The 14,173-nt window shown below is 46.3% G+C and overlaps 1 protein-coding gene and 1 pseudogene across 7 annotated transcripts in view; both read right to left on the bottom strand.

Moving 5' to 3' along the window:
- The window catches only part of LOC143997550 (catenin delta-1-like), a 575,442-nt gene that overhangs the window by 369,902 nt on the left and 191,367 nt on the right, over nt 1–14,173 (bottom strand). The window lies entirely within an intron of this gene.
- On the bottom strand, nt 6,171–6,289 carry LOC143999709 (5S ribosomal RNA; annotated as a pseudogene).

The raw sequence follows: 14,173 nt of genomic DNA, 5'->3' as shown, positions 1-14,173 counted from the left end.
AAGGGGGTTAACAGTGGTGGGGCAGAATAGCAGGGGGTTAACAGTGGTAGGGCAGAATAGCAGGGGGTTAACAGTGGTGGGGCAGAATAGCAGGGGGTTAACAGTGGTGGGGCAGAATAGCAGGGGGTTAACAGTGGTGGGGCAGAATAGCAGGGGGTTAACAGTGGTGGGGCAGAATAGCAGGGGGTTAACAGTGGTGGGGCAGAATAGCAGGGGGTTAACAGTGGTGGGGCAGAATAGCAGGGGGTTAACAGTGGTGGGGCAGAATAGCAGGGGGTTAACAGTGGTGGGGCAGAATAGCAGGGGGTTAACAGTGGTGGGGCAGAATAGCAGGGGGTTAACAGTGGTGGGGCAGAATAGCAGGGGGTTAACAGTGGTGGGGCAGAATAGCAGGGGGTTAACAGTGGTGGGGCAGAATGGCAGGGGGGTTACAGTGGTGGGGCAGAATAGCAGGGGGTTACAGTGGTGGGACAGAATAGCAGGGGGTTACAATGGTGGGGCAGAATAGCAGGGGGTTACAGTGATGGGGCAGAATAGCAGGGGGTTACAGTGATGGGGCAGAATAGCAGGGGGTTACAGTGATGGGGCAGAATAGCAGGGGGTTTACAGTGGTGGGACAGATGAGCAGGTGAATTGGGGGTGACCTTAGGTGTGAAGGTACAGAAATTCTTTTGTAATAAAAATCGGCACGGTCAATTTCTTTGAAAACATTTTTCGGCACACTGCTCAAAAGGTTGCCTTACCCCTACTCTAGAGTAATCAATTACCTTTAAAAATCAGATTTTTAATTCCATTCCACTGTGTACAATGAAAGTCACACTAATGCAGCACAAACAAGGTGGCGATTTATAATACACATCCCTAATGTGGTTCTAAAGCCGAAACACTTTTTTTTCTTAATGCATTCCATGCATTAACCAGTTTGTCTCCAGAGCAATTTTTTTTCATTTTTTGCACAAAACGATTTTTTTTCTACTCACCATAAAATTCTTTTCTCAGAGTTAATTGATTGACACCACTGTGCCGCCCAGTGTCAATTGATTGACACTGGGCAGCACAGTGGTGTAGTGGTTAGCACACTCACCTAGCAGTAAAAAGGGTTGCTGGTTCAAATCCCAACCACGACACTACCTGCCTGGAGTTTGCATGTTCTCCCTGTGCCTGCGTGGGTTTCCTCCGGGTACTCCGGTTTCCTGCCACACTCCAAAGACATGCAGGTAGGTTAATTGGCTTCTGTACAAAAAAAATTGGCCCTAGTATATGAATGGGGACCTTGGATTGTGGGCTCCTTGAGGGTAGGGACTGATGTGAGTGTGCAGTGTACAGGGATAGGGACTATTGTAGACACACACTCAGGTTGAACTGGATGGACTGGTGTCTTTATTCAACCTTACTAACTATGTAACTATGTGACACAGCTCTTCACATTCTTGACCGTAGAGTTATAGAGCTATCTTCAGCAGTAGGACTAGGCAGAGGAAAAAAATAAAAATAAAACGTACAGCACAGTCTATGGGCAGTCTAAACTGGTAGTAACCACCCCCCCCGGTTATATGCAGCTCAGTTCAACACAAAGCAGTACAAAAAGGAGGGCAGGGTGTTGTGTCTGTCAACGAACTCAGAGAAAGGGCTTTTACTACAGCGAGTAGGAAAAAGAAATCCCCTTTTCTCTTCTGTTCATTGACGGACACAGCTCTTCACATTCTTGACCATAGGTATGTCCCAATGAGGAGTGGCAAAACAGAACAAAAACCCCACCCAAAAGAACCTCCCATAAGGGAAAACAGAAACCTCAGACAGCTGCCTACTAGACTTTGCGTCCAAAACCGGCATCTGAAGATCCCAAACTTGGGAAATGTGTGCACAGATGACCAGGTAGCCACCTTACAAACTTGAGAAAGGGACGCTTGGTTTTGAAAAGCCCAGGAAGCACTAAGCGCCCTGGCAGTGGGACATGATGGGAAAGGGAGGTATCTGATCCAAAAAGGGGGCTGTAGCAGACTGGTACACGCGGATCACCCAAACTACAGCCACCAAATGAAGTGCCACCTCCTTACAATGAGATGGCTGCGGACACAAGGAAAGGAGGGATGTGGACTTAGAACTGCCTTATCCTTGTGGAGAACCATATAGGGAGACTTACAGGACAAGACTGCCAAGCTTGGACACTAGACCTATGGAAATAATGGCAACTAGAAAGGTGAAATTCTGGCACAGCTTAAGCAAAGCTCCCTAATGTTCTCAAATGTGGCTTCTGAAGGACCAAGAGAGCCAGATTCAGGTCCCACAGTGGCAGTGACGAGCACACAGGGGGGGAACATGCCAAACCCCTTGAATAAAGGTGCTAACGAATGAGTAGCCAAAGGGCGCTAAAAAAAAAAAAAAAAAAAAAAAGGGCAAGGGCAGATATTTGACCCTTAATAGTACTCAAGGCCAGTTTCTGACTGACACAGAAAAGCCAGGATCCAAGATACAGAAAAGGATCGCAGATGCCAACCCACAGCCTCACACCACGAAATGTAAGCCTTCCAGGAGCGATAATAAATCCTCCAGGAAGTGGATTTCCAGGCCTTGAACATTGTAGGGATCACAGACACTAGCAATCCTCTGTCCCTCAGCACCTGGTTTTCAACAGCCAAGCCATCAAAGCCAGAGATGGTAAAGCAGGATAGATAAATCTGTCCTTGAGACAGGAGGAGCTCACACAACGGAAGCCACCAGGAGACGTTCGTGAACCTGATGGCGACTGAGATTGTGCTAGATGATTGCCCTCCCCTTTGAGGAACTACAGAGATTGTGTCCAGGTTAACCTGGGCCCAAGAAATAATCATGCTCGTCAATCGTATCAGGGATGGACAGCGTGGTACCTATCAGTTTGTTCATGGTCCAAAAGGACCTGAACTTGGTAATCCCTTACCTCCTTGGCAAATGCTCTCAGGGCGTCCAACTCTCTCCAATAGGCCGATCTGTGGGACTTCCGTTCTGGACCAGGACCCTTGGGCCACTTTGGTCCCCAAGTAGGCCCCCCATCCTCATGCACTGGCATCTGTGGTGATACGAATGGACACTGGGAAGGACCAGAGAAGACCCCTGGAGAGATTTTTCTCCTCCCTCCACCACCGCAGAGATATTGTGGCTTTTGGAAATAAACAGAAGGCTTGATCCAAAAATTGTTGATTACTGTCCAAATTCCTCAAGATGTCGGCCTGGAGACATCTGAAATGGGCCCACGGTACTGCTGGGATTGTTGCCAAGAGACCTAGACCCAACATGGCTGTTCGGATAGACTGTTAGATTGCTTTGAAACCAGGCAGCCGTTTTACTTTTTTTACCTTCTCCTCCGTGAGGTAAACTTTCCGCGCTACTGAATTGACCCTGTATGCTAGGTAGTGCAGATCCTGCGTCAGGGTCAGGTTTGATTTCTGTTTACCAAGTTTTTCAGGAAAGGACTGACCACCCACAGATGCCTCTGTAGTTGGGTCATACTGGGAGAAAAAAAGAAAAAAAAATAAGTATGGGATGACTGAGATTTCCTTCAATCCCAGTGGGGCTAGCACCTCCAACAGGACTGGTAAAAATCCTGGGGGACATTGATAGGCTGAGTGGCAGAGCCCTGAACTGGAGGTGGCGGTTGTTCTTCCCCCACTTGATTGCCACCCTCAAGAATTTTTACGGCTTCTCGTGGATTGGGACATGCAAGTATGCATCCTTCAAATCGAGGGAAGCTATAAAGCAATTTGAAAGGCAAAATCACTTTTGCTGCGAAGATGGTTTCCATTCGAAATTTATTGTAAACTCCCTTGTTTAATGGTTTTAAGTTCAATATAAGGTAGAATTTGTCTGACTGTTTTTCCACACAAAAAAAACAAAAAATAAATAAAAAACACGTGCAAATAGAAACCTTGCTAAGGTCTACCAGGCCATCCATTTGAGATAGAAGAGCCAACGCTTTCTGAGGATCCGAGGGAGGGAAGGTTCCAAAAGTTCTTGAGGGCGGACTGTCCTTGAACTATAACCAATAGCCCTCCCTGATTATCCTCTGGATGAAAACATTTTGGCCAATCTTTTCCCACTGTGAAAGGAAGAGCTCCCTTCCACTGGAACCATGTCATTGGGGTTTAAGGGGTTTTTTTAGGAGAAGAAAAAAAAGGGGTGTCCTTTGAGGGGGGGGCCAAAATTTTTTTTACACTTACCGGTAACATCTTTTCCAGTAGTCTTTCAGGACAGCCACAATGAGAGACCTTGGCCCCTCCCCTTCCTAGGAAACACTGTGCCAGCCCATAAAATTCCACTTCCCCCTGCCGGACAGTTTTTTTTTTTCTAAGAGCACCTCAGGCCAGCTGGGGACACACAAGAACACATTAATAACATACCATCACATGCCTGTGTTGAGGTCTTCCTCAAGACCCCCCCATAAATTTGGGTGGGTAACTAGTGCTGTCTTGAAAGACTACTGGAAAAGACGTTACTGGTAAGCGCAAATTTAATTTTACCTCAGTGTTTTTCAGGACAGCCACAATGAGAGGAGAGACAAGCACTTACCACTTAGGGTGGGACTACGGCTTGCAAAACCTTTCACCCAATGGCTTGCCCGTTTGCCAACACCAGGTCCTCCCTGTAAAGTTTTACAAAGGTGGCGAAACTGGACCACACTGCTGCTTTGAAAATTTGCTCTGGCGTCGCTGCCTTTTCTGCTTGAGAAGCTGCCATAGCCCTAGTAGAGTGTGCTTTTATACCAACAGGAACTTCTTTTCCTGCTAACGTATAGGCCTGGCCAATGGTTACCCTGAGCCATCTGGCAATAGTGCGTCTGGATGCTTTATACACCTTTCTTGCCCCAGAAAAAATAAATAAACTAGGAATCCGACTTCCTTACTGCTTTCGCCAGCTCCAAATACTGCAGTATACATCTCCTTAAATCTAATGTGTGAAATTTAAAAACTCCCTTTCTCCTGAGGGATTAGGGCAGAATGTGGGAAAAACTATCTCCTGGCTTCTATGAAACTTCAAAGCCACTTTAGGCAAGAATGCCAGATCCGTTTTGAAAACTACCTGGTCCGGAAATACAACACAAAAAGGGGGTCTGACTGACAAGGCCTCTATTTAGTTGACCCTCCTGGCAGTTGTCACCGCAAAAACAAAAATATTGTCTTGAAAAGTAAAATCTTTTAGAAAACCATCCTCTAAAGGTTCAAATGGAGGCTCCGGTAGGGCCTGTAATACCAAAGATAGGTCCCACTTGGGGAAGGGTGGGCCTTGAAATGGTCTCTGCCTCCCTAGTGCTCTGAAAAATCTGACCACCCAAGGGTTGGTGGCCAGAGGGCCTTCCAAATATGCACCAAGTGCTGATAACTGGCTCTTTAGGGTACTAATGGCTAACCCTTTATCTGCCACTGCAAAAAGTAGAATGGAACACTGGACCTTGCGAGAGAAGGTCTGGCCTTGATGGTAGGTTCCATGGGCCCCTTACTGCCATCTTTATTTTCTCTGCATACCAAGATTTCCTGGGCCCCGCTGGGGGACACAAGAATCAACAACTTCCCCTCCTGTTTGATCCTGCAAAGTCACGGATGCAGGCAGAATAGGAGGGAATGCATAAATCAGTGAGAACCGATTGCACGGGAATAGCAAGGCATCTGTTCCGCATGCTAGCGGATCCTTTTTCTTGACACGAAGTTGTCGATTTCTTTGTTGAACCTGGACCCAAACGGATCTGTCTGGGATCCCCCATTTTTGACAAATTGACAGGAAGATATTGGGGTGAAGGAAACATTCTCCCGGGAACAAACTGCTGGCTACTCAGGTAGTCTGCCTGCCAGTTTTCTAATCCTAGAATGAAGACTACCAATAGGCAAAGTACATTGTTTTCTGCCCAAGATAGGATATGATTCACCTTCCTCTGGGCCGCACAACTTCTTGTGCCCCCTTGGTGATTAACATAGGCCATTGCTGTGGCATTGTCGGATTGAATCCTGGCAGGACAATACTGTAAACTGAACATTCAGGCCCTCAGGACCAAGAGCTCTGCCTGAATTTCTAAAATGTTAATGGGCAAGGCCATTTCTGATATGGGCCACTTCTCTTGGACGTCGCCTTTTCCAGAAATGAGGAAGGTTTTTCCCCATAGAAGTTTTTGGATATTAACCATAAACTGAGGCTCCGGAGCACCCAGCCTACAGCACCTGGTATTTCCAGGTGGTCTCTCATCCGGGTACTAACCAGGCCCGACTCTGCTTAGCTTCCAAGATCAGATGAGATCGGGCGCTCTCAGGGTGATGTGGCCATAGGCTTTGGAGTCAGACACATTGGGAATGTAGAGCTTGAACTCTTTGTTCCAAGCCGATAGGATACGGTTTTACAGCAGTCTTGTCTAAAACTGAACATAAAGAATGGCCTTGAAATTAAGTCACCATCTTTCCCAACAACCTCATGCAACATTGAATAGAATTCATCTTGCGTCGACCACCTAAATCAGTTCCTTTATGGCGCTGATCTTTTCTGGGTGAACCTATGATCGGATCCAAGCATTTTAGCCTTTTAAAGAAGATTTCTCCTAGAATGAAAATTTGACCTAGATATTCCAGGCAGTTGAATGTGGTCACTAGGGATGAGCTCAGGCGTGTTCACATGGAACATGTGCAGAGCCCGCCAGGAAGTTGGCGCAGCGCTAATCACAGGTAACGAGACATTGCCTGATCTCTGCAGCCGCACATCAGGGCAGTGTCTTGCTGCTTGTGATTAGCGCTGCGCCGACTTCCTGGTGGGCTCTGCACGTGTTCCATGCGAACGCGCCTGAACTCATCCTTAGCGGTGACCATACTTTGGTCTAAGGGGGCTACCGACTAGTCTATCAAGAACAGATCAACTAGGTAAACCATAATCCTTATACCTTGGATAACCTTTAACACTCGTTTAAACTAGTATCTTAATGATTAAGCAATTACTGGCAGTGCAGGCTGAGCACTCAATCTGCCAGAGAAAAAAAAGTTTTTTCCCCCAACAGAAATTCCCTTTTTATCCGTTGGATCCGCAAGTATTTGAGAATTGTCTGCTGAACAAGTCAAACTTATTCACAGAGGATATAGAAGCATTAATTGCTGGTATACCCTCTTAGTGAATTTCCTGCACATGAGGATAAAATGTGAAAACCTTATAGGAGGGAAACAAAATGCTTTTGTCAGGGCTGGCTTAGCCCATCCTCCTCTGGGCTGGCCGCTCAGCTGTCGGCTAATTGCCAGCTTTCTTCTCTTTGCACAGTTACCAGCTGTTCCCGATGATGCTCGTCTGACCTGCCTATTTAAAGCCTTCCAGCTCACTTTTTCCTTTGCCTTAGCGGTGGTCACATCACAAGGAACCATCTCCTGCTGTTTGTTTCAAGACTGGCTTGCTGGCATCCCACCTGGCTTCTTATCCTGCTTGCGGTTGCTCTCCTTGGATCCCTGACTTCCGGCCTGGCTGATTATCCAATCTGGTTAATGAACTTTGGACTGGCTGACTACCCGATCTGGCTACTGGACTCTGGCTATGCTTGACTATGCTTTTTTCTATTTACCTTTTTATTTTTATTAATAAACAAGTGTGATTTGATTGTACTTCTGTCTCAGTCTGTTTCATGGTTTCTGACAGTGATCCTCTAGATACAAAAAAAAGCTTTTAAAGCAATGAATGGACAGGAAAAGGCATGCACAGCTTGAGGAGGCTTTAGTGAACCCAAACACTCAGTTAAGGGTACATAAATGTGGAGTGATCATTCAGCAATATATTGCACCATCAATCTTAAGATTGGAACAGCCGATTCTCCCATATTTGACACCTCAGAAGAGGAGTCATCAGCCTCACCATGGTCCCCTGAGAGAATTCATCTTCTCCTACCCCTAGTTCCTCAGTCTGATGGTCCTGGGTAATGGAAGAGAACATGTCGCATTTTGACCCACACTGGGGATGCGATTAAAGTCACTAAACTTTTTTTTTTTTAAATCATCATAAAAAAGGGGCTGCAGTGTTAAACAGTTGCAGACATTTCATGGCCCTGATGCTCACTCTGACCAGCCACCCCCACTCAGGGGAGGATGCCATTTGTAGAGACGAGTAGGCTTTCCACAGTTTGAGGGAGACCCTTAGCTCTTTTAAACCCCCCTTCTGACCATAGTCCGATGCACAAAATAGAGGTATTACCAGAAGAAATCGCAACCACTGCTTGAGCAATAGTCCAGCTACTGCCATTAATGCTCAGCCTGATGCAAATAGTAAACTTGTCAAATAGGAAATACCTGTATCACCAAAACCTCTCATGCTCTTTTGCCCTTACGTCTCTCTGAAAATTTTGCAGCCAGCATAAATGAATCATTTCTTTAAAAAAAACAAAAACACACACACTCCCACATTGAAGGACGCCAATGGCGCACTAAGCCCTGCCTCCAACAATCGCAATGCGCCACCCCCCCTTTCTTTTTCAAGATTCGACGGGATCAACTGAGTGAGGGAGGGATGGCATGGAGGAGACCTGGAAGCCACCACCAGGTGGGGTTGTCTCGAGGAAGCAAAACTTACTGGAGGTCTGCCTGCTAGATGGAGGAAAAAAAATAGGATTTTTTTGTACTCAACGTAAAATCCTTTTCTCTGTAGTTCACCGACTGACACAGCTCTTTTCTTATACCATCGGGTTGTTACGCCACCTTCAGGAGAGGACTAGGCAGAACATGTTAATATGTTATAACAAAACTAGAACTTTGTAGTTCAGCCCAACGGGCGGTCCCTTAGGTAACAACCCCCCCAGCCTGATCCTGCAGCCTCAGTATGTCAACAAGCAGTACAATGTAAAAAATAGGAGGAGGAGAGGGTGCTGTGTCAGTCTGAACTAGAGAAAAAAGGATTTTATGGCGAGTACAAAAAAAATCCTAATTTCTCTTACATTCACCAACTGACAGCTCATTTGTTATACCATTGGGACGTCCCCAAGCAGTGCCAAAAGGAGGGGTGGGAAACGGCATAAAAACTTCACCCACAATGGCATTTGGGAACCAGTATAAAAACTTCACCCACAAAAAACAGTGTGGGAATAGCAAGGAACTTTTATACCCACAAAAAAAAACAGAGTGCTCCTCAATCTGGGAGTCACTACCCACAAACCGGTTCAGAACTTGCGGTAACAAATGTAACAGTGCATTAACTTAACAGTACTGTGTTTTTTACAAAAAAAAAAAAAAAAAAACGGGAAAAAATTTAAGTGCAATTGCAATTACATGGCCGCCTGCAAAACTTTGCAGCCAAAACAGGCATCAGCCAATTCACCGACATCTACCTTGTGGAATTTTGTAAAGTTGTGAAAAGACGACCAAGTTGCCGCTTTACACACTTGAGCAACAGACACTTGATGTCGGAAGGCCCAAGACATTCCAATTGCCCTGGTGGAGTGGGCCGTGACTGGAAAGGGGGGCACATGCCCCTCCAAGGCATAGGCTTCTACTACAATCTGTCTGATCCACCTGGAAATGGTGGCCGACGAGACCGCCATGCCTTTTTTTGGACCAGCCACTGAAACAAACAAGGAGGCTGACTTCCGAAAGGGAGCTGTAGCAGACAAATACACCCTCAGAGCCTGGACAACATCCAGTGAATGGAGGGCCACCTCCTTAGGATGTGTCCGTTTAGGACACAGAGATGGTAATACAATGTCTTCATTGATGCGGAACGCCAAAACTACCTTTGGCAGAAAAGGAGGTTGCGGACGCAACACCACCTTATCCCTGTGGATAACCAGATAGGGAGACTTGCAAGACAAGGCCGCCAGTTCCCAGACCCTCCTGGTCGATGTAATAACCACTAGAAAGACCACTTTGAGTCAACAGAGGGATCTTTTCAAATAGCAGTTTCTGAAACGCCAATAACACCAGGTTCAGATCCTACGGGGGGGGGGGGTAACTGTGGACGCACCGGAGGAACTACACGTCGGACCCCTTGAATAAAAGGGGTCGCTGAAAAAAAGATGGCCAAAGCTGAAATTTGTCCGTTAATGGTGCTTAAAGCCAATTTCTTGTCTACTCCTTGCTGTAGAAACAGCAGGATCCTGGCTATAGAAAAGGAGTGTGGACGCTATCCTTTCTCCTCACACATGGAGATGTAGGCCTTCCAGGTACAATGAATGATCTTCCGAGAAGAAGATTTCCGTGCTCTCAGCATAGTTGGAATCACCGAGTCCGAAATACCCCGGTTTCTGAACACCTGGCTCTCAATAGCCATGCCGTTAAAACCGGCGATGGTAAAGCAGGATGGAGAATCGGACCTCGAGACAGAAGGTCCTCTCGTAACGGCAGTCACCATGGGGCGTCCGCCACCAGGCGCACTAGGTCTGCATACCAGGGATGCTGGAGCCATTCTGGGGCAATCTGTATTACTGGAATCCCCTCGGCCTCCACTCTGCGGAGCAGACGTGGTAACAGTTTCAGCGGAGGAAAGGCATAGATCAGCTTGTACTGATCCCACGGAGCCACCAGCGCATCTGCCCAAGGATCTCTTGTCCTGGACACGAATCTCTGCACCTTCCGATTGAGACGGGAGGCCAAAAGATCCACTTCTGGTGTGCTCCATCGCAGGCATAGTAGCTTGAACACCTCCGGATGCAACGCCCATTCTCTTGAGTCCATCATCTGGCGACTGCCTGCCAGATCTCCACTCCTGGGATGTAAATGGCGGATAGGGCAGGTACACGTCACTCTGCCCACTGAAGGAGCTCCTGTGCGGCAGCCAAGCTTCTTGTTCCTCCTTGGTAAGTGACATATGCCACCACCGTGGCATTGTCTGACTGGATCCTGATCGGATGCTCTCAAAGTCTTATCGACCATGTGGAGAGGCATAGCCTGATCGCTCGCAGCTAGAGCACATTGATCGGCAACTTGGATTGCTCCTCCGCCTGGATGCCCTGGGTCGACCGAACTCCTATTACTCCACCCCAGCTGGTTAGGCTAGCGTCCGTTGTGATCACTGTCCAATGCAGCGGTAGGAACGACTTCCCGGACCGAAGTGCCATGGACCTCAGCCACCAGAGCAGGTCCCAGATTGACTGTCTTACCTGAATCTGTCAATCCAGGGATAAAGGAGATTTGTCCCATTTTGTCAAGATCTCCTTCTGCAAGACTCTGGTGTGAAACGGGGCACATGTTACTGCCTCGAAGGAGGCCACCATGAGTCCTAGGACTCGCATGCAGAAGCATAGCGACGACCACCTGTGGTTCATCAGCAGTTTTACTGCGGCTCAGAGTCTGCAGCTTCTCTGAAGGGAGAAAAACTCTTGCTTGCAAGGAGTCCAGTAGTAAGCCTAGGTACTCCAAACACTAAGTCGGTACAATCACCAACTTTTTTAGGTTCAACAGCCACCCAAATTCCTGCAGGGTCTGCATGGTGATCGCCACATCCTCCTCTAATTCTGAGGCGGAAGATGCTCTCAGAAGGAGATCATCTAGGTAACCTACGATTGCGATCCCGCGTTGTCGCAGCAATGCCAAAACAGGAGCCAATACCTTAGTAAAAACTAGGGGGGGCTGATGCCAGACCAAAGGGGAGAGCCACAAACTGGTAGTGGGCTTCCTCAACTGCAAATCTTAGACTTTTTTTTTAAACTTCTTTTTTTTTTTATTAGTAATTGGTACAGACAGGTATGATATAACAGACATTGTACATCAGGGTGTAATACAAACAGGACATCATGTATGGTATCAAGTCTTACGTTTTTAGCTTCCCTGTGCTTCATTTATTAAGTGTGTACTTTTTCTCCCCCCCCCCCTCCCCCCTAAACCCAAACAACAATAAACAAACATACAAACTGTTGCACGCATATGTAAGATAGTCAGGTGGCAAAAAGTTTGAAGCACAAACCCATTCCTCTGAGGTCAAGAGAGTCTCATGGTAGTATTCTCATATAATGTTAGGTTCACAATTCAGCAGTTCCACATGTTTCTACCTTTTCCACCCAATCTCCCCATATTTTAAGAAACTTTCCTGCCCTTCCCCTTGCCTCATATGTTATTTTGTATATCGGTATGTCCTGATTAATCAAGGCTTTCCATCTGTTTAAGGAGATCATTGCGGTTTGTGTCCATTGTAAGAGTACAGTCTTCCTAGCATAATATAGCAGAAAGCGCAAAAATTGCGTACGGTAACTACTAAGATCTACCTCCTCAAATACAGAGAGGAGACACCATTTAGGACTACATATATTGGGCGGGTCAAAAGTGACCGCAGCAAAGTGGGTCATCTGAGACCAAAATGGTCTTATCTTCTCACAGTCCCATAGCATATGTAACAAGTTTCCCTCCCCTCTACCACACTTATGACACACTGGGGTAGGTATTTTCCGCATACGAAAAAGACGTAGAGGAGTGTAGTATATCCTGTGAAAAATATGTATCTATATCATTCTATCTCTGGCGGAGATAGCAGTGCTAAAATACGTATCCAGGAGTTCCTCCCAGTTACCCTCTGAAAGCTCAGGTATATCCCTCGTCCATTGTTGTTTCAGGATTTGTAATCTAGTAGCTCTAGGTTCATTCAGTACCTTGTAAAGGGTGGAAACAAGTTTAACATGCTCTGGTCGTGCTAGCGCTCCCTCCAATGTAGAATTCTGAAAGAAAACATCCCCGAGTCCCAACTGAGAATCAGATGCGTGTTTCAGTTGTAAATATCTAAATCTCCAGGACTCAGGTATACCCAGCTCCTGTCGCAACGTTGGGAATGTTTTAAAGCCCCCCTCCTCGTACAGTTGGTGAACGTATTTTAAGCCTCTTTCAGCCCATCTGCCTGCAGCAGGTAAATCTTGAAAGTGTGGGAATGAAGTTTTTATTCAATATGGGCTGATTGGGTGATATCGTAGGGTGGGCTTCAGGCACCAGTGTCTGACATACTTTAAAGATTTTGAGAGAGACCTTGATCATGTCTGTACCACTCCTCCCAGCAACTCCCCCCCTAAATACAACGTTTGATAGTGCCTCATAGGAGGAAAGCAATGCTGCCTCTGCCGCAGTTGCAGCATTATTCAATTGTGGGAACAGCCACCAATGTACATATACCAATTGTGAGGCGTAGTAGTACAGTCCCCCCTTATTTATGGGTAATTGCAGAGTAGTCATTGCTATCCGTGGGTTTTTAGGAGACCACAGAAATATGGATACTAAAGAGTCAATCTCTTGAAAAATCGCCTTGGGCACATATACCGGGCAGTTTGCTAAGATATATAATAGTTTGGGAAAAAACACCATTTTAAATAAATTGGCCCTCCCCATCAACGTAGGGGTAAGTTAACCCAGTTATTAAGTTTAACCTTAAGGGAAGCTATACAAGGGAGAAGATTATCTGGGATGTACTTTGAGATTGGTAGCCGAACCACCACCCCTAAGTATTTAAACTTTGTGGCAATCTGCAGAGGACAGTTTTGTGGTAATTGATCAGGGGAATCTGAGTCTATTGGGAATATAATGGATTTGGTCCAATTAATCTTCAGCCCTGAATATGCGCCAAAAGCAGTGATCAACTGCAGCAACCTGGGAATCGTACATTTAGGATTCGACAAATAAAGCAGTATATCATCGACATATAGTGATATACGCTCTTCCAATGGCCCTATCCACATGCCCTGTAGCTCCGCGGAACCCCTTAACAACCTTGCCAGAGGCTCCACTGCCAACGTATATAGAAGGGGTGACAGAGGACAACCCTGCCGGGTGCCTCTATGAATTCTAAAGGGTTTAGAAATGACACCATTAAGCCGAAGGCGTGCTATGGGTTGGTCATACAATATTCTAATCCAGGTAATAACATTGTGTCCGAAGCCAAATTTTTCCATAACATATAGGAGATAAGGCCATTCCACTGAATCAAACGCCTTATGGGCGTCCAGAGACACAATCGCTCTAGGGACTGTTAGTGGATTGGGGGTCTGTAGATTGGTATATAATCTGCAAACGTTACTATAGGTAGATCTTCCGGGGATAAAGCCGGTCTGATCCGGGTAAATTAGGGTGCTAATTATAGAATTTAATCGAGTGGCTAGAATTTTAGATAAAATTTTCAGGTCCGTATTAATTAATGAGATTGGTCTGTACGATTCACAGTAATGCGGGTCTTTGTTGGGTTTGGGAATTAATACAATAAGTGCTTCTTTCATGGATGGGGGTAGGCAGCG

The sequence above is a fragment of the Lithobates pipiens genome, unplaced genomic scaffold (genome assembly GCF_037356315.1).
Source record: "Lithobates pipiens isolate NorthernLeopardFrog02 unplaced genomic scaffold, aLitPip1_a1.2 Scaffold_19, whole genome shotgun sequence".
NCBI classification, from domain to species: domain Eukaryota; kingdom Metazoa; phylum Chordata; class Amphibia; order Anura; family Ranidae; genus Lithobates; species Lithobates pipiens.
Note: the sequence above shows the minus strand (reverse complement) of the source record. Positions and strands in the feature narration are given on the sequence as shown.